Below are 7,243 nucleotides of genomic sequence, written 5' to 3'. Positions count from 1 at the left end.
ATCAAACTCAAAACCAATATCATAAATCAGCAAGTCTTTAGTAGTTATCTCAGTGCCAGCAGGTATTTTGTGTAAGTCTCTCACTCCCACTTTCACCCTAATTTCTTCCTTAGAATAAATGTGTTCCACATCTACTTCAACCACTGGCCCCAGAGCTGAACCAATTTCACATGCACCCATGTAATGCCTCAGAGTGTCAGGGACCCCCCACATCTTGATCCAAACTGAATAAAGTTTTCCTTTTGCTTTATCATCTGGACTCCAGAAGTCTACCTCCACCATAGCCCCTGTGCCAAGCAAGGTGAATTTGCCAAAGTTTTTCAACTCCACCAATTTGGCCTTGCTAGGAAATCTCATAAGGAAAGTTTTTGGGCTCTGAAACTTGGCTCTCCAGGTCCACCCCCAATCAAACATTTTGCTAAATCCATAGGCCACAGTGGTGTCATTCAGCTGTCCCTCTTGCACAGTAACCAAGGCCATGGGATTAATGTGCTCAGTAGCTACAATCTCTTTGGTGTTCCGCACCAGAAGGCATCCCAATCCCCTGGCCCCATATCCAACATAGTTGGCAACTGGTTTGGGCTGTTTCAGAATAGTGCATTCTTTAGTATTGTGAGATGGCCTCTGACACACCACACATAAGACCTTATTTTTGCAGTCACTTTTTACATGCCCCTGTTCTTTGCATTTTACACAGAAAAGTTCTTTGGGATTTCCTATTTCTTTCTTTTTGGCTGTCTCTTTAGCTCCTTCCACCCTAACACCTACTTGTGACTGCAGAGTTTCTTGTTTTGGCATATTGGACAAGAGAAACTGATACTGCTAGGCCATTTGTTCTTGTGGCATGAAACCAAACTGCCCAAGCCCCATCCCCATTGGCACAAGATGAGGGAAACCATTGTTGCTCATCATAGGGAACCCCCCTGCCAACTGAACTGGTCCTCCCTGTGTCTCCATCTGTGTAATGTTTGTATTGTTAGCCACAGACCCACTTTCCTGCCTGTTCTCACCCATCCCAGCCTGGTACCTCTCCTGTTGATTTCCACCCATGTCCGATGCAAATCTGCCAAACTTATTGTCTCCATCTCTACCGCTTCCTGTGGAATTTCCATCCCCACCAGAACCACTGCTGTTGGTCCCTGATCCTCCTCTGAAGCTCCCCTCTTTGTTTCTCCAGCCGTATCCATCCAACTCTCTCTCTCTTCTTGCCTATTAAAACCTCTCCCAAAACTCTCAGATCTGCCATAGAAATTACCTCTCCCTCCTGGATTGGTTCCTCTTCCAGGCCTTGGCCTCCAACTCTCTTGTCTGCCAGTCATAGCTTCTTCTTCTTCCCAAGGTAGATCCCTCTTCTCCGCATCCTCTTCTTCACTTGTCGCCGTCAAGGTTTCGCTAGGGTTTGGTAGGTGGAGGAAATCGGGATCAGGGATGAAGGATGGGATCCCCCCTATATATAGGCCCACTCCCCCACTATATGTAGCTGGGCTTTTTTTGCTCACCCCACTACTGGGCCATTTTCCTCCGGAGCCCACCTGGTCGTCCTTCTTTTTTCCCTCACTGTCCACCCACTCCACCTGCATCTCTTCTGCTCCTGACTCATATCCATTTTTATTGTCCTGACTTTCTTCCATTGTTTCTTCTAACATAAAATTTCCTGGAATATTGTTCACCCTAAGTTTTATGTCAACCAGTGTTTCTTCACAGAGAATCATGTCTCTTTTATCAATTTTACTATCCTCAACCTCAAAACCCCCATAATCAGTGTCAATATCTGATAAATACTCAGGGAATCTGGGTAGATCCCATATCTTGGGTATCTTATCCCTAATCCTTATCAACGCCATATCAATTTTTTGGTTATGAAACTTCCTCCAGTTGGGTGAATCAATGTGAATGAAATCATTTTGATTTACATCTCTCTGTTTTCCATCACTAACTTCTTCATGTTTAAGCAAAAGGCTTTGAACATAATTGTTCATCCTCTTTTCCAACCTACGGTTAACTCGCCTAATTCGACGCTGAGTATCAATTTTGCCCTGACTACTCTCATAATCGCGAGTATGTGTCCGGTATTTAAGAACAGAAGGGTAAATCATACCTGAAACGATGAGATCCTCGTCAGAAACATCATCTAAATCTTCACTAGCTAGCACCCAAAAGCGGTTGCCACCCAGCAAAGGATTCCAACTCTGTTTCCGGCGAGGCGTGCTGAACGGCGAGGCTCTGGAGTCTCCGAGGTTGATGGTCTTACGGTGAGACGGGCAGAGCGGTGCGGTGCCCCCGCCGCCTCCTGCGGCGCCTGATCCACCGAATCCTCGCGAATCTCGATCGGGGCCATGGCCGACCCTGGAGCGGGGAGGGCCAGGACCCCCTCTCGAGGGCGGAGCACCGATTCCCTCATGGCGGGGGCGAGATTCGCGGTCGCGAAGATGGTGAAGGCCACCCACTTCCTCGCCACCGCCCTCACCGGCGAGTCTGCCTGATCCGCCGCCCACAGAAGCACCTGCAGTGGGTGCTTGCGCCCTCCGTGCCCGAACAGTGACCTCTCCTCCTCCCCCATCAGATTCTCCACAATCACCTCCGCCTCCGCATACATCTCGCGCTTGCTCAAATACCAGGCCCCGATCTCTCTCAGGCGGATCTGCAGGCGCGCATCCCTGCCCGCGAACCTCTGCATCTTCTCTTTGTTGATCTCCTCCATCTCCGCCGCGAACTCGAGCAGACAGAGCAGTGGATGAGGCGTGCGGGAGAGGAAGAGTGGGGTGGGGAATAACATGCGCGAATTCCTTCGATCTTAATCCCCCCTCCGCCTTAATTGCCCTCCCACCGGCCGCATTACCTCCGCCGCCGTCTCCCGAGCGCCATCCCCGTCGGTGATTTCCTCCTCGATATGCGCGACGTGACAGGGGAACGCGACCGTAGCCCCAGAGGCCAACACGAACCCGCCCCCCGAACGCCTATCAACCGTGCATCCGCGCTCGTCGATGAGGTGTGCCGTCGTGGTGTGCGGGCGAAGCACCACCGCGCCCCGGTGATACTTGGGGGTCGTCACCGATTTCACATCGGCGGCGAACCACGCCGACCACCATGCCGTGTCGGGCTCACACCGACCAACGCCCCTCGACCAGATGCACCAGATATACTGTTTTTCATCGATGAATATATTTATATGCTGATAAAACTCATGAAGCTCATAGATTCACCTTCCCAATAGCAGGGATTGGTACATGGATCAATATATGCTACTTGTTGGGTCCTTAGTAATTACTCCTCGATGGTGCCGACGTAGGGGTGTTCGTGCTTGGGGTAGGTGCAGCCGAGCCCGAAAGGCACCAAACTGTCGAACCCGCCCCAGCTGCGCTCCTTGATGGCGACGTCGCCCAGCACCCTCCTCCCCGCTGGCGTCACGAAGGTCACCGCCCTGTTCTCGAACACGACCTTGCACGGCGCGTCCCCTCCCTGCATTGCCACCCTGAACGACCTCGCCCCCGGCCACTAGAGGTCCCACACCACCACCCCGCTCATGATGTTCCTGACGTACTTCCACTTGCACGTCACCTTGGGCTGCCACTCCCAGTATGCCCGGTACGTCAAGGTGTTGCCGTTGTCGATACTCAACGGCCGGATGTCGTCGCTCCCGTCGCAGTCCAAGAACATGACCTCCTCGTCGTTGCCCATGCGGTTCTCAATGTCGCACGCGTACAGTGTCTCCGCTGAGTCACCGGCGATTGTCGCCGCTGCTGCTTCCGGCTTTGGGCTTGGTTCGGTCTGCGTGTGTGGTGGTGGCGGCGCCGCTGGGCGTCGTTGTGCGGCGGCTGGGAGAGGGGCCAGGACGACGGCGGTGGCGACCAGGGCGACGACTATGGCGGGCGCCAGCCGACGGTGATCCGAGGCTTTCTCCATGCCGTGGTTATTTGTTTTTTTTTGTGTGGCGTTTGGCCGGGAATGCAATGCAACGCACATTGATCGATCTCTCTATTTATTGGTCGTGTCGTGCGTTCTCAGGTTCAATTTTACAGACTAGGAAACGTGCATGCATGCATGGAGGATAGTAGTTTGCAAAACGCACCTCCGGTTACATGCGTTTGGGCCGGCAGTGCATTTACTGATCTCTCCGTTTCAGACACCTGGGTACGTGTCACGAATCTCCTTGCAGAAACATCCATTTACCACGTACGCGCTGCTGGGTGCAACGATTTCCGAGGGTTACTACACTGCTCGGCTGGTACCGGGAATGACCAACCATAGTCAAGCTTTACTCGGCGGTTTACTTTACCATTTTTAGGATCCGCTAGAGATGCGCCAAGAATGTTGGACGCATCTTTCAAGAAAAAGAAACCACGTAGTACACCGTATTCATAGATCATCTGCAATCTGCATACATAGAGCTAGACCGCTAGATAAGGCATGTACAATGGTTCTATCTTAGCAATGCTACGTAGGTTAAATGATGAGATGGAGGAGAGAGAAATTATAAGAAAAGGCTTGGCTTCTCTTAATTAAGAGAAGGCAAGAGATGATCTCTTAGCACAATATGTCTCACCATGTTTTTAGGAATAACTAGTTATTGAAGATAACACTAAGAGATGATCCATTTTAGACATATTTTTTTATCATCTCTAAATTACATGCAAGATTTAAAATAAGACTACCTCATCAACCATTGTACATGTCCTAAATTATCAACTGAATAATCTGTCCTGCGTCCCCACGCCGCGAGGACTGGTATTTTGAGCCATCATCTACTACCACTATAAAAGAAAGAGAGGGCGGAGAACCAGATCATCCTATCCATCGAAACCTGCAATCTGGTGGTCTACATCCCTCCAGCATACTAAACGTGTTTTACGCTTTAATTACCCACCATGCCATTGCTTTAGTTAATCTAGGGGCAGATCCAAACAATTCTATCCGTTCATCTATAAAATCTGATGGTCCCTAATCCTCCATGGTTAGCACAACAAGCCACGCAATTAAGCCCCCGCACACCCCGTTCGAAAAAAACCACGCTTTGCTCACGCACGCACGCCCCTGCACCACGATCTTTCCCACGCCCCGCACCTCCTCCCCCCAACGACCAGAGCACGGCCAGGCCTCCGCTGCCGTCCGCTGCTCGCCCATCCTCCGCCTCCGCCGCCAGCCCATCCTCCTCCTCCTCCGCCTCCGCCGCCGCCGCCCGCCCGCCCATTCTCAGCATCCGCGGCCGTCCGCCGCCCGCCGCCAACTACTCCCCCTCCCCATACTGCCCTGGCCATCCCAACCGTCGTCATCCACGCGCCGATGTGCTCCCTTATCTAGAGCCAAGAGGAGTACGTCAGCTCTCCAAAGAGGAGTCTGAGTCAGGGTCGACCTGCTTCTGGACTTCCCTCCTTGAATCCTCCATTGAAAGGTACACATCCTTAACGATTTATCTAGCACGCGCCTTGCTAAGTTTGTTGCCACTAGAATTCAGAGATTTCGTGGTTTGTGTGGCTATTAGTTTTGTGAATTGGCTTGGTCAGCATATCGCCGTGGTCAAATTCGGCCGCCCTCCTCGATTCCATTTACCCGCTGCGGCGCCCGACTACTCCACCCACGGTGAGCCTAGCTCTGCATCTCCTGTTTTTTGCCGTACTGTCTGTTGCCTATTTCCTGTATAGTATGATGATGGCGTGCCTGGTCAATCAATTATTTTGTCTGGGTATAAAACTGTAACTATGTGAATTGGATTAGGATGCAACCAAATTCAAATGCAGTAGGAATGCACTGCTTTTTTTTGGAATGAAAGTAGAGATCTGCAGTGCTGCATAGTCATTACTGGCAAGGCCTCAATGACAATATTTGCTACCAGATATATTCCTGCGGGTAGGAGGTGAATGACATTCTTTATCAGATTCTACTCCTACATAGTAGTCCAACACTCCATGGAAAAAAGAAGGTTCCTCTAAACCTCCCTCTGAACCTCCATAAGACTGAAGCAAAGAAATAGCGACCAGATGACTGAATACGAGAGTGCATCTTCTCCTTTTTTCTTATTTTGTTTTTAGTGTAATGCATCTTCTCATTTTTTTCTTCTTTTGTTGAATCAACTCAATTTTTTTTCTCCATTGGATAGGTAGGTATGCAGATAAGTGTAAAAATAAGCTCAGCTTACTCATAGATTTGTATCATGTCAGTGTATAGAGGCATAATCATATGCGATTATGCTTTTGTTTTGAGAAACCAGAGCTTCTATTATTATCAGTGCATGCTCAAGTCATGCTGAATACAGGGAAGCAGTACATTCAGTAGAAAAAGAATAGGATGAGGATTTAGGGGCTATGCTCATCATTCAGTTTTTTCCACACTCATTCAGTACAAGTCATTTCGCTTCAAAATTGAAGCTTCAAAGGGCTAGCAGAGCTGAGACCAATGGGTCACCGTCGCTTCAGAATCAATTTAGTTAACTCTGAGATATCACATTTCTGACGAAAGAAGACAAAAGCCTAAAGTATATCACTTAATAAGCAGTTATAACATGTTAAGTAACAACATCAGTTCATCATGGGTCAGCAGTACTATTATTTTCCATATCCTACTTTAATATTTGGCAATCAATATAGGTTCTTCTAGAAGAGCATATGTGAATTTTCTGTAACATGGCTGATGTAGAATTTTGTTCGCTTTCGTTGTTCACCGTTGTTAAGTCTTAATTGTTCGTTAGGTGTAGATGAATTTTGTGTTGTTCACTTCCTAACCTGAAATTTATACACCACTGCCTTTGCTACATGGGATTCGAACCTGCATCAGGTAGATAGGGCACGCCTAATACCATGAGCAACAACCATTACACCAACCCAGGCTGTTGTTCAATACTTGAAAACAAAAGTCTTTTAAAACTCTTTTTCACCATTGTCAGATGACAAAAAGAAAGGTATTTTCTTGAAAACAAATCACTGCATAAATGATGATGTACTATACCTGTGAATGTGTAGAGGGACTCCTCTATGACTTTTTTATCAGGAGGGTCAGGTACATAAGTTATCAGGTCTGTGATGTATGAGTTACCATGCTATTCACACAAAAAGTTATCGAGGGGATGTTTTATCAACTCCCCCCCACCACCCCCATCGCCAAAGTTATCAGGACCTGGGTACATAAGTTATCATGTCTATGATGTGTGTGTTACCATGCTATTCACACAAAAGCTACCGAGGGGATATTTCATCAACTCCCCCCACCCTCGTCGCCAAAGTTATCAGGACCTGGGTACATAAGTTATCAG

Source organism: Triticum dicoccoides, chromosome 5B, assembly GCF_002162155.2.
Source record: "Triticum dicoccoides isolate Atlit2015 ecotype Zavitan chromosome 5B, WEW_v2.0, whole genome shotgun sequence".
Lineage (NCBI taxonomy): Eukaryota > Viridiplantae > Streptophyta > Magnoliopsida > Poales > Poaceae > Triticum > Triticum dicoccoides.
Note: the sequence above shows the minus strand (reverse complement) of the source record.